The sequence below is a fragment of the Equus przewalskii genome, chromosome 21, assembly GCF_037783145.1.
Source record: "Equus przewalskii isolate Varuska chromosome 21, EquPr2, whole genome shotgun sequence".
In the NCBI taxonomy this organism is placed as follows: domain Eukaryota; kingdom Metazoa; phylum Chordata; class Mammalia; order Perissodactyla; family Equidae; genus Equus; species Equus przewalskii.
Window position 1 is genome coordinate 21,819,970 of NC_091851.1, and position 27,808 is coordinate 21,847,777.

The window sequence follows — 27,808 nt, forward strand, 5'->3', positions numbered from 1 at the left end:
ATGTCTGTTCATGTCTTCTGCCCATTTTTTGATCAGATTGTTGGGTTTTGTCTTGTTGAGTTGTATAAGTTCTTTATGTATTTTGGAAATTAACCCCTTGTTGGAAAAAGCTTAACTTTTTAAAAGTTAAAAACATAGCTCTCATACAAATAAAAAGTAACCATGTGCCAAAATTACATGTAATTCATTAGCCTTTAACTCATCAGCAGGACGGTGAAGCTGGTTCAAAGAGTAAGAGAGTCTGAAATGGTTACAGGCCATGAAAGACAAAATGCTGAACGATGTGAAGCGACACTGGCTAATGTCCTACAGGGCAAAACCACCATAACCTTCAGGGTGATCTTTTCTACTGGACAACAATATCTTGCAACTTAAATCTATGAGAGAACACGTAACTTCCCTGAGTTCAGGCCCTAATGAATAAGTAACTGGCAAGTCAAATGAAGTCTCTTCCCTCGAGAGTTAGCTAACCCTCGGGCGGCCGTTGGACAACACTCCAGCGTGCTGCTGAAAGGACGCACGGGCCTCCTTTTGCGTTTCTTCCACGTTTTGGGTACCGTGTGTTTACCCTCAGGATGCAATGCAGTAATGGAGATCGAAGGGATTTACAAATTTTTAAAGTGCTGAACGCCTCTTGGCTTATTATTTGTGCCGTGTCTCTGCCCATCAAACCCAGAACTCTGAGCGGGTCCCTCCCAGCAGCCCCTCCACCAACCAAATGAGGCCGACAGTGAGTGAACAACATGCAAAAGACTGTACACTGTTTGCAGACATCATCTAATTCATCTTCAGTTCCTTCCAGAGCACTCTGAACGTCAGGGCTGGACTAGGGTGAGGGGATGCTGAACGTCACACAGTCCATCAGTGTCCTTTACACGGAGTTCCCGCTCACCCGCTGACTCCTGGAAGAACCCAGACAAGTCTTTAGTTTCATTTATTCAACAACTATTTCCTGAGGGCCTAATTGCTACTGTCCCGGGCTCTTGGGATGAAGCAAAACACAAGACAGACCCAGTCCCTGCCTTCGAGAGCCTAGACTCTAGACAGGAGACAGTTAACCAAGAGAGAGGCTGAATAGTTGCAAATCACCATGAGCACTAAAAAGGAAAAGAACAGGGATGAACACGAGCCGGGCCACCAACTTCCTCGCCAGCAGAGGAAAGCGTCTCTGGAGAGGTGACATTCAAGCAGAGGCATGAGGAATGAGAGGACACCAGCCAGTGGAAGAGTTGCAGGAAAGGCATCCCAGGTGGGAGGTACAGCATGTGCAAAGGCCCTGGTGCAGGAACAGGTTTCAAGGAACAGAGAGAAACAGAGTGGCCGGAGATGAGATGAGGGAAGAAAGCAGGACCTGAATGGTAGTAGAGGGGAAGGAGGGTTGGCAAGAAACCTAGATTTAATCCTAAACATGATGGCAAGATATGGAGCATTTTGGTCAGACACCTCTGCTCGGGCACCTGTGAAATGAAGGAGCTGGTCCTGTTTCTACCTCAGGGCTCCAACCTGGGGTTTTGGCGATGAGGTCCCAGGCCCAGCAGTATCGACCTCACCTGGAACTTGTTAGAAACGTAGATGCTTGGGCCCCACCCCAGACCTACAGATCAGACCCTCTGAGAGGAGGGCCCAGCAATCTGTTTTAACAAGCTCTCCGGGGGACCTTGAGGATGCACAAGTTCGGGAACCACCCCTCCGGAGTCAACCATCCACGTTAGAAACGCAACAGAGAGTCGCCACCTGGCGGCCTGTCATGGGAACCACAGCCTGGCTGCCCTTCCCCACCAGCCCTTTTTGATGCCGGGAGAAGAGGGACACTTCCCGCCATAAAGATGCAGGCCTGGCCGTGGACGGTGGCTTTGGATTGCGCCTGTCTACTTTTCTCACATGAAGGGACACATAACACAGGAGGGTTTCCCCAGGGAATAGCTTCAGGTTTTCTGCCTGCTGCACTTGGGATAAAACCCAGATTCCTTACACAGTCTGCTCTCTGTACCTCTGTCCTCATTTCCTCTCTCCTCTCACACACCTCCTGCCAGCCACGCTGGCCTCCTTGCTGTTTCTCAAACACACCAATCATATCCTCACCTCAGGGTCTTCGTATTTGCTGTTCCCTCTGTCTGGAATGCTCTTCCCCCCAGACTTGGAGGGCTCACTTTACTTTATTCAGATCTCTGTTCTGTTCAAATGCCACCTCCTCTGGGAAGCCTTTCCTGACTACACTCACCAAGGAGCTCTAGCCCTACTCTCTTTCTGTCTACGGCTTTGGCTTCTGTTTCTTCATCCCTGACATTATCTTATATATTTATTTGATTTTCATCTATCCTCTTTATGAGACCATGAGTTCCAATAAGACAAGTATGTTTGTCTGTCCTGTTCACTGTAATATCCCCAGTACAAACAGTAGGTGCTCAATAGATATTTACCGAATGAATGAATATGCTCTCTGAGGCACGTATTAGCACCCTCTTTTCCACCAATGAGGAAACTGAGGCTCAGCCGTAATGTGAGGTTCTGACAAGGAGGAAGTGGCTGGGATCTAGATATGAAGCAGGAGTTCCAGAAGCTGAGGTATGAGCTGTGCCCGCGGTGGCACCTTGGGGTTCCTGAGGCTGCAGAGACTCTTCAATCAGGCTGCCATGTCTCCATCGTCCAAGACCAGCAAGCAGGCGGTTGTGAGTCCTGAAGGATGTTCTTCAACGTAAAGGGACAGAGGGCGGGGGTCCAGCACCAGGATCCCCAGTGGGGCAGCACCGCCCAGAGCATTGGGCAGTCCCCAGTGATGGGGGGGGGTCCTGGGCATACAGCAGGAGGGGAGCAGGGGTGCAGACAGACATCCTGTGCCAAGCCCAAGTCCCAAGTGGTGCTCAAATCTCCCTTTGATAATTAGCGTAGGTGAAAACCCCATTTTTAATGATCTGAGCCTGGAACCAAATTGTGTGTCACATGCAAACACAATGTGTGGGGCATTTGTTTTGTTTTGTTAATTTTTAATAGACTTTATTTTCTAGAGCAGATTTAGGTTTACAGAAAAATAGTGCAGAAGTTACACAGAGTACCTGGTACTTCCTCTTCCCGACATGCACAGTTTCTCCTATTAGTAGTACCTTGCGTGAGTGTGATACATTTGTTACAATTGATGAGCAAATATTGACGCATGGTTACTAACTAAAGTCCGTAGTTTACATTAGGGTTCTCATTTTGTGTTGTACATCCTGTGGGTTTTGACAAATGCATCATGTCCTGTATCGCCCATTACAGCATCCCACAGAAGTTTCCCTGCCCTCGACTGTTCCGTGCTCCCTCCGCTCGCCCCTCCTCCCCTCTCGTCAAATCCTGGCAACCACCGATCTTCTTCTTGTCTCCATAATTTCGCCTTCTCCAGCACAGTGTGTATTTGCTTGGTTTCAATACACGATGAATCTGCCAGGAAAGTGACCTCCGCATAAGTTGGGAACAGACCCGGTTGTGCTCGGTTCAGAAGTTTACCCAGAACATCACACTGGGGACCATCACAGTCACGGTCATGCTGTTTGAGTTGATTCTGGATGATTCCACCGCCATGCCCTTCCGACCACTGTGTGATGTTTTCTAGGTGTTGTGCCTGAATATTTCATATGAATTTATTCCATCTTACTTTCATTTTATTTGTTTTATATTACAATCAGGGTATTGTTTATGTTTAAAATTGTGTGTGTCAATAGGTTATGTTATTTATGAATTTCATTTTAGAACAGCAAAGAAGCATTACAACTGTTGTGAAAGGAACACTGAGTCCCCTGGGGTTTCAACCCACAGTTACACGGCACGACACTCACAGGGCAGCCAGCATGGACGGAGTGCTGGTCCCCCAAAAGGCACCAGGCCAGGTCAGGGACTTACCCGTAGGAATGGTTACATCCACACAGTCCCCCTACCAGATCCTACAGTGTATAGTCTTACCCCATATCACAGAGGGGGAAACCGAGGTTCAGACAGAATGAGGCCCTGGGTGGGGCTGGAAATCGAATCCAAACCCACCCTCCTAACCACCCAGCATCCAGCCCTGGATTTGCTGGGCCTCCTGGACAGACCATGCTGGGTGAGCTGAGCACCCCCAGGCCTGAAGGCCCAGGAAAAGGTGGAGAGGCACCCGGGGGAGCAAAGAGGTCAGGAGCACAGGGTCTGGCCTGGATTCCGATCTTGGTTGTGTCACTTGCTCATGTGTGATCTTAGGACAGTCACTTCCGCTCTCTGAGGCTCAGTTGTCTCGTCTGTAAAATGGGGGTGATGTCACCAAAGTGTGGTGGGTACTGTCCGTTACCATGTTACCAACAGCGAAACTATGCCTCATAGAGGGGAAGTGACCCACCCAGTGTTAAATGGCAGGCGATGCGGTGGTCCTCTGAGGACACACTCCATTGCCCAGTTAGGTCCCCAAGGCTCCTTCAAAGCCCCATTCAAGACTCATAGGTCACCAGGCAAAGGTCAGGGGTCACCTGCCCCAGTCACCCATTCCCCAATCCAACTGCCCACATGTGACTCCCACAGGGCAGAAGGACCCGAATGCCCCCGATGGGCTGGGAGAGCTGAGGGGTCGTCCTCGGAAGCGCTGGGCCTTAGTTTCCAACTCCAGCTCTGAAACATCCCAAATCAATCCATTCCTCTCCATCTCCCCCACCGCTCCCACCCCCGTCCACGCCACCATCACTTCTCACGTGTGCCACCTCCTGCTCCCCTCCTCCTCATCCCCACCCAGCAGCGAAGGAGATCTTTTATAAATGTAAAATCATATGAAGTCACCTCCTTGCTTAAACCTTCCATGGCTCCCTGTTGTTCTTAAGCCAAAGGCCTCTCCATCCTGCACAGAATCCCGCCCACCTTTCTCATCTCATTTCCCACAGTGCCCCCTCCAACCTCCCCCACTCCCCACGTATGTTCAGGCTGCAGTGGCCTCCTCCATGTGCCTTGAATGCACCTATTATGCATTAAAGATGCATTAAAGGTGCATTAAAGATGTCTAAAGATATATAGATATATAGATAGGGATGTTCCTATCTTAGGACCTGTGCCCGTGCATTTCCTCCTCCTTGGTCAGTCCGTACACGGCCCCCTCCTTGCCTTCACTGGGCACATTCCTCCTCCCTCCCTCCACTAGGACAGCTCTTCTGCACACTCACAGCCAGACGGCCCGTCTCTCCTGGCAGTAATCCCAGTTTGCAATGATTGATTTGTCCGATTGTCTCCTCCCCACTTTACTGAGCTCCACCAGGCCAGGGACACTGGCTTGTCTCCCTCTCTGTCCTGAGAACCTAGAAATGTCTGCCCCAGAGTAGGTGCTCAGGAAAACCTGCTGAGTGGCAGACTGCAGGCACGAACAGCCACTCAAAGCAGAGGGATGACCCATCTCCTCCGCCATGGGGACCAAGACATCTGTGACAGCTTAAGGAGGAACCTGGGGGAAAAAACAGAAGGCAGAGGGAATCCCAGGCACAATTCAATTTGCTGTCCAGCATGAGCCTCCAGGTGCCAGATGCGGTGCTGTGTGCTGGGGACAGCAAATGTATATCAAGCTAGTGAGAGAACAAGCTTGGAGCCGCACCGACTGGGCTCAGAGCCCAACTCATTACTCACCAGCTGTGCAAGTTTGGCCAAGTCACTAAACCTCTCTGAACCTTAGTGTCCCCAACTACAAAATGGGAAAAGTGGAGAAGTTACCTCATTACAGAAAACCCATGCTGTAGGGCATTAGGACTTAATATGCCCTTGAAAACATGGTGGAACCAGCAATTCCGTTTGGTCACTATTGCTGCATCACAAATTACTGCTATATTTTAAGTGGCTTAAAACCGTTTTTTTCCCTCACTGTTGTGTGAAGCAGGAATCTTGGAAAGGGTCGGCTGGGCGGTTCTTGCTTTGTTGCAATCAGACGCTGGCTGGGCCTGTGGTTATCTGAGGGTTCAATGGATGTTTGTTGGCTGGGGCACCAACATGTGCCCTTTCCACCATGGTGGCCCAGGGCAGCCAACCTGTCACGTTCCTTACCTGCATCCTCTCTATTATCTCAACTTCAAGCAGCCAGCTCGACGACCATAACCTCCTATCTTTCCGGCTCACTCTCTCCAGTACCCCAACTCCAACAATCCTTCAGCCCCACTGGAACCTGTGAGCCACTGAGCCTGCCACCTTTTCCCTCCATCCTTACTTCCCTCCTCCCTGATTAAAGCCCACGGGGCGTCACTATCCCCAGGCACTGCACACCCCCAAGATGCCCTGCCCCTCCCCTGCTAAACATCCGCTGTTTGACCCAACTCTTTGTCCCCCTGTGCTTGTTCCCCTGCAGTGGGGTGTGGCTGGAGAACAACACACCACCGTGTGGACTGGCGTCACTTCACCTACATGATGGCTGGCCTCAATGGGGTCTTCAGCACTCCTGACGATTACACTACTGTTCCCTAGGTCCATTCATTCTCCCCAGGCGATTCCTTCCTATCTTCTCAAACCACCATCACCTTCTCCCCCATTCTCACTCTTAGCTGAGGACCTTCCTTCCTACTTCACAGGGAAAATTGTAGCCATCAGAAAATACTTCCACAAGCTTCGCTACACAGCTACCCGCCTTCCCTCCTTGGCACCCATCTATGAATACTCTGCCTTCTCGTCTGTGACCATGGACCAACTATCTGTGCTCCAAGCCATGGTCAAACCCTCCACCTGTGTACAGATCCATCCTTCTCGCTCATCAGGGATGTCATCCTAGCCACTCGCTTCTCTCCCTTGCATCATAATTATTTTCAAGCTACTGAATCATTCTCATCAACATAAAAACATGCTAATATTTCTACTTTTGAGTAACTTCTCTTGATCCCACTTTTCTACCTCCTACCCATCCTCAGTCCTACAGCAAAACTCCTGAAAAAGTTGTCTGTACCCATTGCTTTCCTCTCATTACAGAAAAGGTGCAAAAATAGGACAATGAACCCCCAAATGCCACTCACCCAGATTTTACCACCTTTGCATCACCATTCTTTCTCTCCCTTCCCCCCTCCTCCCAACTCTGTTACAGTAAGTTGCAGACGTGCTTCCCTTTGTCCCTGAAACACAGCATGTATATCCTAAAAGCAAGGACATTGTGTTACAATAACCCAAATCAGGAATTTTCACGTCGAGGCAATACTATTATCTAATCTACAGACCTTATTCAAATTTCACCATTTCTCCCACTGATATCCTTTATCGTCAGTGAAAACAATTTTTTCCTGGTCCAGGATCTCATATCGCACTTAATTCTCACGTCTCTTTAGTCTCCTTAGTCTAGAAGAGCTCCTCAGTGTTTCTTTCTCTTTCATGACCTCAACATGAGTTGCTATACGAGAGTACAGACCAGTTATTTTGTAGAAATATTCCTCAATTTGGATTTGTGTAATGTTTCCTCATGAATCAGTTGTGCATTTTTCACACAAACACCACCAAAAGGATGCTGGGTCCCTCGCAGTGCATCCTATCTGGAGGCATCTGACGTCATCTGCCCCTGTCCTGGTGATGTTCACTTTGATCGCTTGGTCAATGTGTGTGCTGGGTTTCTCCGCTGCGAAGTTACTATTTTACCATTTGTAATTAATAAGTATCTTGTGAGGAGATACTCTAAGACTGTGCAAATATCCTGTTTCTCATCAAACTTTAATCTGCTATTGCAGCGTCCGTTAATGGTTCTCTCCTAGAACAACTCCCACCACGGCGGCTGGCGAACGGTGATTTTCTAATCCCTGTTCCTCTACATTTATTACACTTTCTAGTCTTTTTTTTTTTTTTTAAAGATTTTATTTTTCCTTTTTCTCTCCAAAGCCCCCCGGTACGTAGTTGTATATTTTTAGTTGTGGGTCCTTCTAGTTGTGGCATGTGGGATGCCACCTCAGCATGGCCCAGGATTCGAACCAGTGAAACCCCGGGCCACCAAAGGGGAGCACGTGAACCCAACCACTCGGCCACAGGGCCGGCCCCTAGACTTTCTACTCTTAAAAAGAGTTTCTTTTCCCTTTCCTTCTGTCTTCTTGTCTTTCTTTGTGTACATATTTAAATCTTCTCCTACTCTTTTAATCTCACTCCGTCAGGCTTTTGCTCTCACCATTCTACCTAAACTCTTTCCTGTCAAAGTAGCAATGCCCTCCACTTTGCTAAACCAGTTCCCAGTTCTCATGTTCCTTTGACTCTCAGCAACAACTGACACAGATCATCAATTCTCCTCTCCACACCCACCCTCCCCAAAATGTGTTTCCTCGCGTGGTCCCCAGGACACACCTCACTGGCTGCTCCTTTGCTGGTTCCTTGTCTCTTACTGTTGGGAGCCCGGAGGCTCAGCCCTTGGTCCTCTCCTCTTCTCTGTCTGTGCTCGCTCCCTTGGAGATCCGTAAAAACCATTTGTACGCAGACGACTCTAGTCTTAGTCTAGCCAGGCTGCCAGAACGAGATACCACAGACAGGGGGGCTGAAAACCAGAAGTTTATTTGTTATTGCCCACAGTTCTGGAAGCTGAAAGTCCAAGATCAAGGTGCCAGCAGGGTTGGTTTCTGGTAAGAACTGTCTTTCTGGCTGGCCACCTTCTCCCTGTGTCTTCACATGGCCTTTCCTCTGTGCACATGCTGGGCGGGGGGGTGGGGGTGGGGGGGCCTCTGATGTCCATTCCTCTTCCTATAAGGATACCAGTCCCACTGGATTAAAACCCTACCCATATGATCTCACTGAACCTTAATCACCTCCTCACAGGCCCTATCTCCAAACACAGTGACGCTGGGGTTAGGGCTTCAAAATAAGAATGTGAGGGCGACTAAGTTCAGTCCATGACAACTCCCAAAATTATATATGCAGCCTGGACCTCTCTCCTGGGCTCCGATTCTGCACACAGGTTCTAACTAGACATCTGCCCCTGGAAGTCTAATTTAACAAGTCCCAAATGGAACTGCTAGTTTCTCCCTCCTTTCCCTCTCCCAAGGTCATCCTCCCACGGCCTTCCTCGTCTCAGTTAGTGACTTCTTTGGGTTTCTCTGGCCAAAAACTTTAGAGCCATCCTCAATTCATTTCTTTCTCAAACACCCCATACCCAACCTGTCATTTTGTCTTTACTTTTGAGATAACCCCCGAGTCTGACTTTGGTTCAAACCATCACCATCTTTTGTCTGGACTGTGCCAGTGGCCTTTTACCTGGTCTTCCTGCTTCAGCCCTCCTTCCCACTCCATTTCTTCTTCGCCCAGCAGCTGGAGAGATCCTGTAACAGGGCAGAGCTAGTCCTGCCCTCCCTCTGGTCAAAACTCTCCAATATCCACCATCTCACTCAGAGCAGAAGCCAGAGTTCTTACAAGGACCCACAAGGTTGCATGTGATCTAGCACCCGGGGAATCTCCCCCGCGTCATCTCCTGCTCACTTACTCAGCTCAGCCACCCTATCTACTGGCAGTTCCTTACACCCCCCAGGCGTGAGTTCACTTCATGGTCTTTGCCCATCCTGTTTTCTCTGCTTGGAACAATCTTCTCCCCTATACCCTTGTGGCTCCCTGCCTCGCCCCTTCCAGGCATTTGCTCCAGGATTGCCTTCCCAGGCAGGTTTCTGTTGATTATCCCATTTGAAATTGCCCACAGCACTCCCTTCTCCCTGACCCCCATCCCTGCTCCCTGCTTTATTTTCCTCCACAGTGCTCTCCACCGTCTGACATACCATACCGCTCCCCACAGAACAGGAGATCGTGAGAACAGAGACTCTTCTGTTCACAGTTGCATCCCCAATAATAATCACTCACATTGATTGGACCCTTGCTACGCACCAGCGTATTTTTATGGACTTTACTGTGTCACTCATTTAATCCTGACAAGAGCCCTATGAGGTGGGTGTATCAGTTAGCTATGACTATAACAATGTTGCATAACAAACCACCCCAAAAGTCTGTGGCTTACAGAAGCAAATGTTGATTTCTCCCTGTTTCCTCTGCAGTCGTGTGGGGCTTGGCTGATCTCGGCTGGGCCCTGCTGGCCTTGGCTCCAGGTCAGGTCGTCTCCATTTGTCTTTCATTTTTCTGGACCAGCCTGTTTGATGCTGAGGATTTGGATAGCAGCCATGGCTTCCCTAAATTGACACAGAGCATTCTCCTCCTACATGTTTAGCTTCCCGTCATTCAAAAGACATAGAGTTCTTGAAAAAAAAAAAACAATTTAAAATTTAATACAAACTAAATACCAAAGTACAAAAGTATTCTTAGCTCAGACTTTCCTACAGCGACTTTGCTTGGGCTCTGTTTCAAAAGATGTAATGGACCCATGACAGCCCTATGCTTATGGCAGAGGTGGAAATTCCAAGAAACACAGTTGAAAACATGAGAGACCTCTTAAGGCCTAGACTGGAACTTGCACATTGTCACTTTCTTCTACATTCCATTGGCCAAAGCAAATTACACAGCCAAGCCTAGTATCGATGGAGTAGGGAAGTACCCACCACCCTTGGTTGGAGGAGAAAGTGACAGTCACTGAACAGTAATCTAATTTGCCACAAGATATGTCATGCCGTATCCTTCTCTCTTCCTTCCTTCCTTCTTTCCTTTCTTTCTTTCTCACAGATGAGGAAACCAAGGCTCAGAGAGGTCAAGTAACTTGTCCAAGGTTACGCTGCTAGTAAATGACAGAACCAGAATTCAACCAAGTTGGGGGTCAAATTTATAAATACCGTGAACACCAGGCTGAAGGGTTTGGACTTTCCCTGAAGGCAGTGTAATGCCACTGAAAACTGTTGAGTAAGAAAGGAACATGGTGGTTAATAAATTTCCCTCCAGAGGAAGTGTGCTTGGGGAGAGGACAGGGGGGCGTGCCCAAGATAGTCACAGAACTTCAGGCCAGAATTGATAAGGGGCCGGACTGGCTGGGACAGTGTCAAAAAAGGAAGGAACAAAAAAACAGTAAAAGTAAAAACCAAATAGAAAAAGCCACAGATAAAAGACAAGTTGAAGGACATTTTAAAAACAGTTTTTTCTTTATGGAGTGTTGAAATAAAAATTCAAACAGAAAAAATTCTTACAATGCAGACAGAAGTGTTTAAAGTGAAAGCTCCCTCCTCTTCCTCCCTTCAGAGATAAGCTTCATTAATAGTCTGTGGTACATGCTTCCTGACTTTTATCTAAAATGACGTAACACATATACATCTACCCATTTTTAATGTGTTTTTTAAATGTGTTGTGAGCAAACTTGTTTTGTCTCTTGCTTGTTATCACTTGACAGAATGACAGGGCCAGTTTTCCATGCCAGGACATTCGGTTGTTCTCATTTTTTTTAGCAGCTTTGCCACTTGCTAGCTGTGTGACCTTGTACAAGTCGTTTAACCTCTCTGAGACTTGGCGGGCTTAATCTCTAAATGGGAGTAAAAATGTACCTGCCACACAGGGCTGTTGTGAGGATTAAATGAGTTAACATATGTAAGGCATCTTGTGTAGCATCTGATACACACTAAGTGCTCAAAAAATATTAGCCCTCATTGTTAATAGCACCATGGTTACCTGTACTATAATTTATTCAACCAGTTAGATACATATGGTCACTTAGTGTGGGATGTTTTTTGCAGAGATGGTCACAACAATTCTGCCCATCCCTGTGCACGCGACTGTTTGCAATACGACTTGGATGGTTTTCCCATCAAGAAACAGAGTCTACTTCTACTGCCCTTGAACCTGAGCTGGCCATGTGATGGCTCCGATCAATAAAGCGCAGTGAAAGTGATGCTATAGCACTTCGGAGCCTAGGCCTGCTGCTTTTCTTCTTTTCCTTTTGGAGGCCACCAAGTGAGGAAGCCTGAGCTAGAAGAAGCCACATGGAGGAGAACTACAGCACTCCAGTCAACAGCCCCAGTCAATTGCCAGACCTGCACATGAGGCCGTATAGGGCCAGCCAGCTTGCTGACTTGCTAACTGGCTGCAAACACAGGAGTGAGCCCAGGCAAGCGCATGCGCAGCAGGAAAGAGCTGTCCCAGCTTAGACATGTCCAGACTGGCAATTCGCACAAACGTAAGCACATAAATCGTTGCTGGTTAAGCCACTCTGTTTTGGGGTGATTTGTTAAGCAGCAATAGAAAGCCGATACATTTAGGTTTAGTGCAGTGAGTATGACCCAGGTTGGAAGGCAAAGTCCATCTCTGGCATGTGACCTCAGGCATGTCCCGTAAGGCCCCTGAACCTCAGTTTCCTCATCTGTACAATGGGATGCTTTTACTTCCTACCTCATCAGGCTGACGCTAGGATTAAAGGAGATGATGAACGCTCAGTGTGTGGCACAGTACTGTCAACATCTTAATTGTGGTTGTTGTCGTGTTTGTTGTTTAAAGGAAGTCTAGCCTGAGAGTTGTGATGTGGGGGGTCAGGAAGAGCAAGTGTTAAAGATAACTAAACTGGTCTCTGAAGGCTCCATAACTAGAGAACATTGGAGAATGGGAGCTTCTTGGGATCAGAGACCTGTACTGGGCTGGCCTGGGAGATGGCGGGGGTTGGGTCTCAATTGTATCCTGCATAGTGGGGAGGGTTTTATGGGTGTGCCCGGGTGAGCCCTTGGAATGAGGTCACAGATGGAGGCTGAAACTGGGTGGAAGAATGAAGAACTGACACTGTAAGAGGGGCTGAGATCACAGGAAAGGTGGGGGCTAAGCCTTGGGAAATATCCTTACTCTTCTCAGATGAAATCCCAGACTCCTTACCATGACCTGAATGCCCTGCCTGCCTATTCCATCATATTTCCTGCTCTTTCCCCCTAGCTCACAGTGCTTCCGCCACCCTGGCCTCCTGCCTCACACTCACCAAGCTCTTTCCTGCCTTGGGACCTTTGTACTTACTGCTCCCTTGTCAGAGGGACCTTCTGAACTGCTCAAGCGAAAGTTCTCCCTGCTTTTGTTCTTTTTCATAGCTACTTATCTTTTTCCTTCATAGCACTTACTGCTACCTGAAATTACTTTGTTTATTCATTTGTTTACCTGCGCATTATTTGTTTCTCACTTTAGATGGTGAGCTCCATGAGGAACTGGTGTTTGTCTTGCTCACACCACATTCCCAGCACCTAACACAGTGTCTGGCTCATGACAAGTGATTAACAGCTGTGAACTTAACAAACCTGAATGAAAGTGGGGAAAAAGGAGCCACGAGAGCTGAAAAGACATGGTCCAAAAGCTAAGAGGAAGGCCAGTCACTTCCTGGAAGAGAGCTTCACAGAAACCCTGGCGTCATCTTGTCTAACCTCCTCAGTCCACAGGTGGGGAAATCAAGACCCAAAGAGGAGGAATGACCAGCTTGAGGGTACCCTGAGAGCCATTTCTGTGGACTCCTAGCCCTTTGGGTCAAATACCACAGTTCTGTCTGGCAGAAGAGGCCCAGAAAAGGGGCACCTCCCTGAGGCCATCATCATATGTCTGAAGCTGCCATTGGGAGCAGAGGTGCCAGTCAGCTGACAAACTGGGAAAGAAGGGCTGGAGAGGGTGGGGAGGCCCATCCCTGGGCCAGGCAGCTATTCAGAGGCAGCTCAGGGATAATAACTTGTACCAAAATAACCCAGCCTCCTCACCCTCATTCCAACCCTCACACCTCTGCCTCACCAGAGGTGAGGCTAACACTCTCAGTCACACTTACGCACACCAGTTTTAGCAAAACCTGCGGGGGACAGGATGATCCTCAGACCCAGCCCTGTCCACTGGGGGTTCACAGTCTGATGGAGGAGGCAGGCTAGGGACCAGTCAGGCCGCTGAGTGATGGTGCTTAGGTCTGGGGGAGCTCAAGAGAAGGACGATCCCCAGAGGAAGAGATCTCTGGATTAGTTTCATGGACTTACAGAAGTTAGCCTGTCCAGGAGGTAATAGTAACAAGTAACCGCCAGTGCCAAGGGAAGGAGGCAACCCAGATAAATTGCAGGAATCATCTGCAGTTTTAGTGGACGAGAGCATCAGGTATTTGAAAGGGGTGGGACAGAATAGGGGGCTAGAAAGGGGCGGGATGTCCAAATTACATAGGAACTTGGATGTCACGAGAAGAGCTTGGGCGATCTTTGATGCTCAAAGGAGAGCCTTGGCGATTTTTAACCAAGAGGGCACATGATCAGGTTTGTACGGTAGAAAGTGCCGTGTAGCTGCTTTGGGGAGGTTGCCCGGGCTGGGGGCGGGGCGGGGGTGCAGATCCAAGGGAGGAAACCACTTTATTCAGGATAGTCAGCTCTGGATAGGACTCCTGTCAGAGGCAGGAATTGGGTCTGTCTCTAGAGGGCTAGTGTCGTCACTTCCTCGACTCCGGCGCCACACTACTCCCGGGATCCAGCTTTCGTTCGCTTGTTTCGGAACTCGAAGTTTGAGCAGAAAATACGTGCTGCTGGCACCCCAACCCTAAACGAGGCGCCCGAGCAGGGGACTCCAACTCCCAAAATGCTTCGCTCTACAGCTCTGCAGGTCGCGCATGCCTCTTTCAGGAAAGGCGGGCCGCCTCGCGGGCTGGTGACTCGCCGGTTCGGTGAAGTGCGGGAAACCCAGGGGCCGCCATCTTAGTTTGGGTCAAACCAATGGTACGCTTCGTGGGGGGACCATGTTCTCTCTCTCGTCAGTTCGTACAGGTACCGAAACAAAGTGCGCCTAATTATTGCAAGGCTCTTTATTATGGTTTACACTGAGGACTCCCTCCATTCTGCGTCCAGTACGGAACTGAACCTCCCGGCTACAATAGGACCCCCCAACATGGCGGCCCTCAGCGAGCGCCGCTGGGGGCGGGGTCGGAAGCCGTCCCGCCCCGCCCCCGGGCAGGAGGGGGGTTTCCGCTTCCGGCAGCGGCGGCTGCAGCCTCGCTCTGGACCCTGCGGCTGGCGGCCGAGCCGTGTGTCTCCTCCTCCGCCGCCGCCATATTGTCTGTGTGAGGAGAGGGGAGAGCGGCCGCCGCCGCCGCCACTTCCACCGCAGGTACCGTGGGAGCCGCCGGGCGAGGGCGTTGGGGGGCGGGGGAGAGCCCAGGATGGGGCGGCTGGGCGCGGCCGCCTCTTGCGCGTGCAGCTGACTCCCGAGCAGCCCGTCGCCTTCCCCTGCCCCCCCTCCACACACACATCAGCCGAGGCCCCTGCAGCCCATCGGGGAGGCCCGGGGCCACCCCCCGGGGCGGGGAGCGAGGCTTGGAGGCAGAGGCTGATGCGAGGGTGGGAACTGGCTCTCGGGAGCCCAGCTTATGGCGGAGGGGAGGGCTAGACCTGCGCGAGGACTAGGGGGCAACTTGGAGGAGGGGGTCGTCAGAGGGGGAAGGGAGCCTGAGGGGTGGGGCCGCAGGGGGATGCTGGAGGAGGGTGTGTAGGGAAGTGGTGCCTGCTGGGTAGGGTGGGGTGAAGCCTCCCGCTGAGCAGAGCAGCTAGAGGGGGGGCCTTCTAAGGGTCCCTCTGAGCGAGGCTGGGCTTGCCACCTGCAGACTGGGGTGCAAGGTGGAGGGAGCCCGGGGCGAGGTCGCTGGGGAGACAGGGGGAGGGGACCGTGAAGTGGGGCAGAACGAGTGGAGTTGGACTTAAGGGATAGTTGGAGCCTGGGTGGAAGAGGAGAGGTAAGTAGGATGGAAGGGTGGCTAAGAGTGTACGTGTTAGTAGGACTTTTATTTTGTTTTCGTCGTTGTTGTTATTGTCGTTGTTTGTTTTTTGCAGCGTTGGAACATTTCTAGCCTAGGCAGGTGATGGGTGGAGCTTCTGTAGTTTGTTTTTGGGAAGCAAAGTCAGGGTCAGGAGAGGTTGCTTCTTGGCTCTTGGTATTGTGGGAAGAACGAGTTCTGGAAAGGAAGGGGCAAATTAATTTGGGAAGACGATTGCCTTTCAGCTGCTAAATTTCGCCGAGAAAAGGGGGTGTGTGGAGGGGAAATGGAAAGAAAACTAGGAAGGAAAGATTTTTCTGAGAGTTGGAGACCCCATGCCATCTAAGGAGTGGCAGTATAGGCTAGGGGCAAAGAAACAGACTGTCTGAGCTCTCAAATATCAGTGCCACTACTACTTGGCTGTGTGACTTAACCACTCTAAACCTCAGTTTTCCTGTCTGTAAAATGGGGATGATAATATCCGAAGTCTATGGTGAGGGGTAAATTTGTGTCAAACCCTTACCTCAATGCCTGGCAGGTAGATCTTACTCGTCACTTTGTTAAAAGGACTAGTTGGTATATTTGGGGTATCTTCATTCCAGGTAAAATTTATGGTCGGGAATCTGACCATTGGCAGGGCTTCAGAATATTATCTTTGTAGTCATTGCGGTGCTTTGTTGTAAGTCACTTGGCTTAACTGGCTTGGTGGACCTTGGGCTGAAAGACCAAGACTGGTACTGGTTCTCTCTCGTGTTATTTTGAAGAGTTCACTTGCATTTTTACATGGGCAGGTTTGTCCTTCTGTGACTTTGAAAAACTTGGCTTTCATTTGCTATTGGGGGAGGGTGTATGACTTGAAGAAAGAATGAAAAGATTGGAAGTTTGCTTATGTTGATTTATCAACTGATTACAAAGTTAGATCACCCTGGGGCAACTTCTGTTTAAAAAAAAAATAAACCATGCCTAGTTATGTTCTCTTGTGTGGAATACAGTAAAGAAGAGAAGCACAAATTTTAGGGGGAGCAGTGGGTTAGTTTCTGCGTAATAGGTGAGCTGCCTTGCTGTTTGGGGATGAAACAAGTGGCAGGTTCTTTTCCACAATATATTTTTAGTTCTCCTGTTGCCTAGCCACTGTCTTCTAGCGTGAGTTCTTATTTTTTTATTTTTGTACTAGTGTCGCTATCTCCCAACATACACCTTTACTTCACATACCCATGGAGAAAGGGGAAATTTTCTTCAGGAACTGAGTTTAAAGCTGTACAAAGGGTTTGGGTTTGTAGTTAGGCAGAATGACCCCCACCCCCCGCCAGATGTCCGCACTCTAATCCCCAGAATCCGTAAATATATTGCATGGTTAGAGGGCCTTTGCAGATGTAATTAGGGTTAAGAATCTTAAAATAGCAAGATTATCCTGGATTTTTTGGGTAAGCCCAGTCTAATCATGTGAGCCCTTAAAAGAAGAGAACTTTCTCCAGCTGGGAGTCTAGAGAGATGGGGCAGAAGAGGAAATCAGAGAGATTGGGATCATGAAAGGGACTTCATTTACCGTTGCTAGAAGGGGCAACATGGACTGCATGAGAAGGAATACAGGCAGCTTCTAGTAGCAGAGACCAGCACTGGCTAACAGCAAGGAAAGGAGAGCTCAGTCCTACAGCCACAAGGAACTGAATTTGGCCAACATCCTGAATGAGCTTGGAAGTGGGTTCTTCCCCAGAGTGTCCAGCAAGGAATGAATACACCTGATTTTGGCCTTGTGAGACCCAAAGCAGAAGGCTAGCCAAACCCACCCAACTTGTGACCTACAAGAACTGTGGGAGAATAGATTTCTCTTGTTTTAAGCCACTGCATTTGTGGTAATTTGTTGTGGCAGCAATAGAATACTAGTATAGGTTTTGGTACCATAAGTGTGGTACTGTTCCCCAAAGATGTGCAAGTGGCAGTGGATGGAGGCCCAAAAAATTTTGAGGAGCATGTTTTGAAAAGGCCTAGAACAGATCATTAGCAGAAATATGAATGTTAATGACTCTGTTAGTGAGGGCTTAGGTGGAAGTGAGGTATGCATTGGAAACTGGAGGAAAGATGATCTTTGTTACATAGTGGCAGATAAGCTTAGAATTGTGTCCTGTGGTTATGTGGAAAAGAGAACCTGTAAATGATGAACTTGGATGTTGAGCTGAGGAGATTTCAAGTGAAGTGTTGAAGCTGCAGCCTGGTTTATTTGTGGATATGAGTCTGACTGATGGAGTGAACCCCTGTGAAATTCCTGTGAAGCCCACTAGGTTCTTGAGGATTTTATACTCGCAAAAACGATGCCAGCTTGGATTGAAAGAGACAGAGTAGGGAGTTAGAGGGCTGTCGAACGCCTCCAGTTCTCCTGGCAGGAAGCAGGCTGGTGGAACTACTCAGGTGTGAATGTGCTGCTTTTCATTAAAAAGAAGGGTGATTCAGAGGATAGAACCAAGAGCCCAGAGAGGTGGAGCTGAAAGCCAGAGGATTTTTCCCTAGTTTTGAAATGGAGTGGAGTTTGCCCCGATTTTGAAACTGCTTTGGGCCGATAGATCTGTTTTATTTTACGTTTTCTCTGTTAGAACTGGAATACCCATAAATGTTGCCCTGTGCCTGTCCCACCGTTGTATGTTGGGAGCAGATAACTTGTTTTAGGACTTGTGCCCCAAGAGTTGTACTTGATGTGTTATATCCAGAGCCTCATTCACACCTGATTTAGATGAGATGATTTGGGACTTTTGAGTTGCTGAGCTTTAGATGAGATTTTTGGACTTTGAGTTGATGCTGTAATGGAGTGAGACCTTAGGATGGGATGGATGTATTTTGCATTTTGGAGAGATGGGAATCTTTGGAGGCCAGAGGGTAGGATATGGGAGGTAGAATGATCCCCCCCCAAAGATGTCTGTACCCTAATCTCTGTAATCTGAATATGTTAGCTTTTTGTGGCAAAGGGGACTTTGCAGATGTAATTATGGTTTAGGGATCCTAAAATACATTATCCTGGATTTTCTGGGTAGGTTCAATCTAATCATGTGAAAGCAGAGAATTTTCTCCAGCTGGAGTCAGAGAGATGGAGCAGGAGTAAGAGAGATTTGAAGCATGAGAGGGGCTCAACCTGCTGTTGCTGGAGGGGGCACATGGAAAGCGTGAGAGGAAATTCGGGCAGCCTCAGCTGACAGCCAGCAAGGAAGTGGGGACCTCAGTCCTACAGCCGCAAGGAATTAAGTTCAGCCAACAGTCTGAATGAGCTTGGAAGCAGATTTTCCCCTCAGAGTTTCCAGCAGGGAATACAGCCCCTATGGGCCCCTTTATTTTTCTTGCAAGACCCTAAGCAGAGGACCCAGCTAAGCCCACCTGACTTCTGGCCTATAGAAACTATGAGATAATAAATTTGTGTTGTTTCATGTTTGTGGTGATTTGTTAGGGCAACAAGAGGAGACTAATAGAGTTTTGCTGATTTTATTTAATAATCTTTGGGGGCTTATTGTCTAGAGGACAAAGGCCACAAAGATTATTGTGTAAAGTGATTTGGTCTTAGAAGACTTCACAGAATAATGATGTTGAGTGGAACCTATTCTTCCTTGGTATTTAAATATCCTGTCACTGTCCTTAGATGCAATCTGAAGGAGCTAGATGACCAGGTTGGTAAAATGTAGATTTTAGAGCTCTAGGCCATTTTGGTAGGATTTCTATAAATTGGTGATCCTTCCATGCCTATAATAAATGTCTTGGATAAATGGCATAATTTCTTCATTAATTTTTAGTGGCTGAATAAAGCGATGAGTTTATATGACACCTTTTAAAGTCTTATTTCCTGTTTTCTAGGGGAGATGGAAATGGGTGATATGTTTTTATGAATTGATAAACCACCTATATAGAAAGACCACTGTTCTTTCATATCTCCTACCCCAACCCAAAGTGGTAAAGTCTTTTCTCCCTGTTCTTGTCATTTAATGTTAACAATCAGATTTGGGAATCATAATTGCCAAATGGAGTTCTAGCTTTTAAGAAGACCTGTTTGTTTTTGTTCTTCAACAGTAGCCTGTTGATTAGATTCGTAAAATATGGACTCTCAGCCTTCGTATGGGGAACTTCAGAAGAGGAGGAAATGAGACACTTTGTTCTTGTTAGTTACCTGAATAGAAAGATGACTGTAAAATTAGAGCATTTCAAGGGATGAAGGACTTTTGAGATTATCTGTTTGACCTTTGGGTTTAGAGTAAAGGAAAGTGGGTCACATGAAGGTTAAGTGGTTCAACCAAGTATCTCAGCCCAGAATCCTGGTCCAGGCAATGGAGATTCATGGCTTTGGAACTATATTCCCTGTGCACTCCTGCCTTGCCCTTTTTTAGGTTTCATCTTGGACAAGTTCTCTCTCTGCCTCAATTTCCTCGTCAGGTCATTATGGGGATTGATTGGGATAATGGATGTAACACATTGAGTGCAGTACCTAACACAGTAAATGCCCCAAAAATGTTAACTCTTGTAACATTTATGATAATTGTCTATAACAACTTTTGCATAAATATTACAGTACAATTTGTGCAAATTCAGAAACTGAGAGCCAGTATGATTTGGCATTGGCTGAGGTAAGGGCTTAACATTTTAAGGTGATAATAATGCTTGTGATTCTTGATTTAAAATGAGAAACTGGATTTGATCCTTGGCCTATCTAAATTTGTTGGGTGACCTTGGCCAAGTTTTTTTCACAAGAGTATTAGTGTGTTTATACACCTAAATTTCTTTCAACTCTTAAGATGGATAATTTCAAAAGTAGTGTATCATTTAGTTGTTTCTTAATAGAGAGAAATCTAGGCCAGCCAGCTTTTCAAGTGAAGAAATTCCTCTAGGATTGTTAAGGAACAGGAACGGCTGTCATTGTAACAAAGACTATACAGTCACATGCCCTGCGGCGTTTCAGTCAATGATAGATGGCATATAGGACAGTGGTCCCGTAAGATTCGTGCCATATAGCCTAGGTGTGTAGCAGGCTATACCATCTAGGTTTGTGTAAGTTTGCTTTGCGATGTTTGCACAATGACAGAATCACTCAATGGCATGTTTGTCAGAATGTATCCCTGTCTTTTAAGCAGTGCATGACATATTTACATTGGGTTATAGGCAACTGCTAGTTTTCCTTAAATATTTGATATGCTCCAGGGTAGATTTCAGCGAACCTAGTTGTTCACCAGACATACTTTTTTTTCACATTATAGAAATCAAGGATTGAATCTTCTTAAAAGTTTAAGGTGGGGGCAAGCCTGGTGGCACAGTGGTTAAGTGCACACGTTCTGCTTCGATGGCTTGGGGTTCGCCGCTTCGGGTCCTGGGTGCGGACATGGCACCGCTTGGCAAGCCATGCTGTGACAGGCGTCCCACATACAAAGTAAAGGAAGATGGGCACGGATGTTCGCTCAGGGCCAGTCTTCCTCAGCAAAAAAGAGGAGGCTTGGCAGCAGATGTTAGCTCAGGGCTAATCTTCCTCAAAAAAAAAAAAAGTTTAAGGTGAAAGAATTCACAGTATCTGTGCTATGAGTGGCATTTCACTGGTTTCTACAAATTCTGTGCCTTTCAGCTTTAGATATAAGAAACCTTAGCAACAGTTCCTATGGTGAACAAGCTTTTTTTGCATTAGAGATGATAGTATTTTCTTGCATAGAAAATATTGTGTTATCTGAAGTGAGGGTTTAGGGTTAATTGCCAGAGTACACTTAGAATAATCTTTTATAATCTTATATGTGTAGCATCTTAAATGTCTTTATATTGACTACTTTTTTCTTTTCTTCTTACACTTTCTGGTCTTGTGGATTTTTCTGACAGGTTTTTATTAGCTGAAACATTTTAATCTGCTTGGAAAAGTGAACACTTGAAATTTTTCTGAAGTTATGACTAATGCTCTATGGGCATTTCTCAATTTACGTATCTTGTTAACGTCCTATAAATTTTAAGAAAGCAACCTTGTTAAAAATCAATGGATAAATTATTTCCCTAAAAAAATGAATCATGTCATATCAGAAAGTACAGAATAGCCATTTTGGGCTGTTGAATTTATAACTAGTTAAAAGATGTTACTCATTCAACAGACCCTGAGTGCCTAGTACATTTCAGGTAGGTGCTGTGTTAAGATTTCTAGATTGTCCCTGTTAAGCTTGCAAGTGAGTGACATTTCCTAATAATGCATATATCATTCCACAACATAGTAGCTTTCTGAGCTGTTTTCTTATGAAAACTCTTGTTTACTTTGTATCTTAGGTATTGTTTCTGAAGCAGCTACAGAAATTTGGGGTGGGGGGTGGGGATTGAGAATTTCATTCATTCTTAATGGAATTCTGTAACTGAGATTGCTAACAGGGAGGGGAAGGCAGCAGGATAGTGGGAAGGAGCTCTAGGTTTGGAATGAGACAGAGCACGTTAGGGGAAGGTCAGTTAACCTCTCTCAAGCCTGGATTTTGTCGTCTCTAAAATTGGGATAACAGCTACCTTTGGCAACTTATTTATTAACCTTCAGTTTCTTCATCTGTAAAATGGAGATTAGTAGTACCACAGAGTGTTCTTGTGAAGATAACTAAAGCACCAGCTGATGTTATCTCAGGGTTACTGTGAGGATTAAGGGAGATAATTTATAAAATGCTGGTACCTCACTAATATTAGTTCTTTCCTTTCTATATCACTGAAGACATTGTGTTCTTCATTGCAAGAGCTGCTACTCTTTACTCTGTTTTCGTTTTCTGCTGCCACGGATTCTTATTTTTTAATGAAGCTTTTGACCTGTACTTCCTGTTTCTGGTGTGGCCTGCTGCTGGGTGGATGAGATACTGAATTGCTGCTGCTTAGGGTTGGGTCAGTGTGGAACCCACGCCCAGTGTAGATTGCCTCGGTTACAGTGTACATTGCCAGAGTGGTTATCTAGTCTTGGTGAATCTAAGGTTCTCTTGCTTCTAGACATAGAAGTGAATCTTCCTATCTCACACTCGGGGAAAGTTCAAGGTTTGGTTGCCTGTAGACTTGTGAACCTGGCTCGGAGGTCTTATTCCCAATGGTTCTTTGATCACAGTTTGGGAATTACTTGTGTATTGTGTGTTAGGGATATGTTTGGAGGAGAAATTGTTCCTGCATTAAGATCTTCTCTGTGTCCTGCTCTCTCGGGTAATCCACTAACTTGCTTTCTTATTTGTTCTGCATTCTTAAATCATACACTCCGTAGGCAGAGCAGGAACCTGTCTTTATCAGTACTTTCCTTAAAGTGTTAAAGTGTTCTCTGTATTTATTACTGTGTAGAATGAATACAGATAGCCATCTGCCTTGGAGTTGTTCTTCCATATTTCAAAACCTGATGTTTATACAGTTGTGGCCTGGTGGCCAGCCCATTTAGATAAGAGAGTAATGAAGACCCTTCATGATTGAAACTCTCACCCTCCACCCTTCACTTTGCCTCCAAATTTAAAGCAACCCATGTCATTGTAGTATTTATGGTAGGCTGTTCATGAATCAGTTTGCAAAGTTAGAGAAATAGTGTTGAATTAGTGAAAATAACCTATTTGGGCTTTGGATCCTAAATAGACTTAGGTTCAAATCTGTCCTCCACCACTTAGTAATCCTGAGACTTTTGGCAGGTCTTATTTCTAAAATAGGAGTGTACGTCTCATACCATGCCTGGTTTATAAGAGGCATTCAAATGACAGCAGTAGTTATTACATACATAAATGCTGTATACTTTAAATTATTCTAGTTCTCAAATGAAATTTTCTCTTCTTTGGTTCCAGTGGGTTGTGGCAAGTGGAATAAAGTTTCAGATTGTGACTTTTGCTTGTGTTGCCTGGTAAAAAGGTACACAGATGATGACTTCTTTGACCTTCATCTATTAAATTCTGTATTATTGGAGAAAATTCTGGACTTCTAACTTCTGGCAAGTGTTTGAGGTAGAATTTTGTTAATTCAAATCAAACTGCTTGGGTTTTCTTGTAATACTTGCCTTTATTGGAAGACCTCCCACTGTTGCTGTGTTATTCGTGTAACATTGCCACTTTGATTCCTTTTCTAGCTTAAGGATGGAGAAATGAAATTCACAGAGTGCCTAAATGCTGTTTTTTGTTATTCCATACTTGCTGGTTTGTTTTTTGGAAATGCTTGAGTGTATGGCTTTTTAAAACAAGAATGTTGTAAATTTTGTAGATGGGAATAAAAACAGAAAGCTCAATGATGTGTTAGGATTATAATGTCTTAAGTATCCTGTGGATTTATGCAAGCAGTAACTTCATGAGTTATCAGGTATTATTGTGAATATTTGTATTCTGAATTCAGACCTTTAACAGAACCAGAACAAACTTATGCTGTTGGCTTCGAATAGGTAGTTTTCTTCCTTATTCAGGAAAATAATTCCTGGGTGACCAGCCCTGTGGCCAAGTGGTTAAGTTCACACGCTCTGCTTCAGTGGCCTGCAGTTTCACTGGTTCAGATCCTGGATGTGGACCTGGTGCCGCTCGTCAAGCCCTGCTGAGACGGTGTCCCACATAGCACAACCAGAAGGACCTACAGCTAGAATATACAGCTTTGGACTGGAGAGTTTGGAGGAGAGGAAGAAAAGAAGAAGAAGAAGAAGATTGGTAATAGATGTTAGCTCAGGTGCCAGTCTTAAAAAAAAAAGAAAAGAAAAGAATTCCGCGGTGCTCTTGGAGTCTTGGGATTTGAGTCAGAGTGGGTTAGGGGAACTGTCAAGGAGCTAATTGTTAACCTTTTTAATCTGTATGTTCCCCCCCGATTTAAACAACAAAACACCACTACTTGTTTGATATCAGTTTGATAGGTGAGAGAAAATATTGTTGGCCACTGTCACCACCTTAAGTTGAGGCAGGAAAGGAGAATCGTAAAGTGGAAGAGAAAAGATAACCTCATTTAATCTTACATTCGTTTTTACCATTAGCCTGTTTTCTTTTGGCTTATTCTTCCAAGTTAGGGTTAGGAGGTTTAGTTTGTGTTTGTTGTCTTTTTTTATGCCAGTGACCTCCAAATAGATGATCTCCCAGAAGAAATGGTTGCTCATTAGTTGTATGTCTGGACTCTACCTGGAAGCTGCAAAAAATTATTGCATATCTCTCAAAATAAGGAGAGTTATGAAGTCATTTTCTCTACCTACTGCATGGATTTTGACTATTCAACTCGTGATCTCTATAAGTTATTTAAACCAGAAATTTTCAGCCAGTGTACTGGATCAGAGGGAGTACAGTTGTGCTGAAATACTGGTCTTCCCAGCCTTCTGGCCGTTTGTGCAGGGTACAGGGCATCCAAGCCAGTGAGCGTAGGTCCGGAACAGTCTTGATCATTTATCCTACTGTGTCATACAAATATTTTCTCTTTGTCTTTTGACTTTTAAAAAGGCTGTAAGCTCTAACCTAGAAAGTTCAGTAATTGGGTATCTTAACAGTTACAAGATTCAAGAGAGGCCACCAGTCTCAAAATAGTTTTGGCTTTAAGTTTGAAAAAGACCATTTTAAGTATCACTGTGACCCTTAAGTAATTTTGTTTGCACGTATGATTCAAGAGATATACTTAAAAATGTAAGACTCAGGGCCTGCCTGATGGCACAGTGGTTAAGTTCGAATGCTCCACTTCGGTGGCCAGGGATTCGTGGGTTTGGATCCCATGCTGTGGCAGGCATCCCACATACAAAATAGAGGATGATTGGCACAGATAGTTAGCTCAGGGCCAATCTTCCTCACACGCACGCACAAAGTAAGACTCAAAACAATTTAAATTTGGAGACTTGTGAAGAAATTTGAGTTTTTATTTTTTTAAGCAGTAACATGAAGCAAAAATAAAGTTCGCTTGTGTAAAATGATTGTCCTTACCTGAACGATTCTGAATGCCACTGTATCTTTTCTGAAGCTGACATTTTGTAAATCATTCATTCATCAAGCTTGGGTCTCATGCTGGAACATAAATTGAAGCCTAGGATACATTGTCTTCCTCTCTTTCCTTGGGAAAGAATGGAATATACTTAGTTTGAGAAATTTAATTGTTTGGTATTTATGTAAATTATCAAGTGAACCTTTTAAAATAGATATTTTACAATGTTAAAAATGTACATTTCCTTTTGTCTAACTCAGCTATTCTTAATTCTGCTGGTATACAGATTCCTCTGTGCCTAATAAAAGCTACAAACCTTTTCTTCAAAAAATGTACCTGCACATGCTACTTTGTATATACTTTCAGGGAGTTCGTGGACCTTGGAGCTCATCGATGAATTCTATTTTCAGTGCTGTACTTTGTATAGTCCAAATAATAGTTTCCTCTTTTCATTTTATTTATTTATTTATTTTTTTAAAGAGTTTTTAAAATTTTTTTCCTTTTTCTCCCCAAAGTTCCCCGGTACATAGTTGTATATTCTTCGTTGTGGGTCCTTCTAGTTGTGGCATGTGGGATGCTGCCTCAGCGTGGTTTGATGAGCAGTGCCATGTCTGCGCCCAGGATTCAAACCAACGAAACACTGGGCCACCTGCAGTGGAGCGCGTGAACTTAACCACTCGGCCACGGGGCCAGCCCCTCATTTTATTTTTTTTTAAAGATTGGCACCTGTGCTAACATCTGTTGCCAATCTTTTTTTTTTTTTTCCTTTTTTCTTCTTCTCCCCAAAGCCCCCTGGTACACAGTTGTATATTCTAGTTGTGAGTATCTCTGGTTGTGCTATGTGGGACGCCGCCTCAGCATGACCTGATGAGCAGTGCCATGTCTACGCCCAGGATCCAAACGGGCGAAACGCTGGGCCACCGAAGCAGAGTGCGCAAACTTAACCACTCGGCCACGGGGCCGGCCCCCTCATTATTTTTAATACTGTAACATTTGCCTGATTTATCATTTGTTACATTATCAGTCTTTCAACAAATATTTCTGTACTGTCTTCTGTATGTCAGCTTCTGTGTTAGACTCCTGAGAGTACAGAGGTGCTGTTCTCTGTCCTTGGAGCTTTGTTTAGCTAGAGAGGGCTGGTGTAAAAAGTACAATGACAATGCTAGATGGGAGAGGTAAGCCAAGAGTGCTGTTGGGGTACAGAGGAGGTGAACTGACCATTAGAATTTTTCTGTAAATCCATGGTCAGTTCTATATTTCTTTTTTTCCTGAGGAAGATTAGCCCTGAGCTAACATCTGTTGCCAATGTTCCTCTTTTTTTTTGGCTTGAGGAAGCTTGGCCCTGAGCTAACATCCATGCCAGTCTTTCTCCACTTTATATGTGGGTCACCACCACAACGTGGCTGCTGAGTGGTATAGGTCTGTGCCTGGGATCCGAGCCTGCGAACCTGGGCTGGTGAAGCATAGTGCACTGAACTTAACCAGTACGTCATGGGGCTGGCCCCCATGTTCTGTATAGCTTAATTGGCAAAAGGCATATTGTGAACTACTCCAAGGTGTTTTTTTAAAGTTCTAATTGGACTAGTAATGGAAACTAAATCAAGGAGTAAGTCATCTTAAATTGAGAGCTTAAATGTGCTTGCCATTGGATGTGATAATGTGTAACATTTTCTTTGCCCATATTTTTTCCCAGTTACCTCTTAAATATGTATATAAAAATGAGAGTTATGAAATCATTTCATAAAAATAGTTTAAAATTTATTTATAAATTTGTCTATCTAGTACAGAGCAGGGATTGCTAATTCAAATGGCCTGTAGGAGTCATGCCAGTAAGATAAATGGATAGAGTTGTCCAGGTGTACCTGTGGCATCTCCAGCTGATGGGTTTTAGAAGCCCATTGTTGTATAATCACAGCCCAGCAGATCATAGTGGCTGTGTCAGTGTGGGAATGCAGAGTCACTGTTACCGGACAGACAGACCTGCTTGTCTTTTCTCCTTGCTTTTGGGAAACTAAAGGTTAATTTTTTTAGTGTTGACAACTAAGTCACATGTAAAAATATTTATTATGAAAATTTTAAACACATAATTCAATTTAATAGCTGATACACTTTTTTAAAACACTGTGTGAAAAACTTGTATAGGAATGTTTATAGCACTGTTACTCATAATTGCTGAAAAGTGGAAACAACCCAGATGTCCAGCAGCTGGTGAATGGATGAACAAAATGTGGTATATCCATACAGTAGATTTAGTCATAAAAAGGAATGAGCTACTGTGGTAAAAGCTACAACATGGATGAACCTTGAAAATCTGCTAAATGAAAGAAGCAAGACGTGCAAGGTCACATACTGTATGATTCCATTTATATGAAATGTCCAGGATAGGCAAATTCA

The 27,808-nt window shown here is 45.7% G+C and overlaps 1 protein-coding gene across 2 annotated transcripts in view; it reads left to right on the top strand.

Annotated features, from left to right (window-relative positions):
- Positions 1 to 14,278: 14,278 nt before the first annotated feature.
- CSNK2A1 (casein kinase 2 alpha 1) overlaps positions 14,279 to 27,808 on the top strand; it is a 54,051-nt gene continuing 40,521 nt past the window's right edge. The window contains exon 1 of one of the 2 annotated variants that reach the window (XM_008529216.2): positions 14,279 to 14,922. The gene's annotated coding sequence lies outside the window, so the exon portion shown is untranslated. The remainder of the gene's footprint in view (positions 14,923 to 27,808) is intronic. The other variant, XM_070589028.1, reaches the window with a different exon arrangement.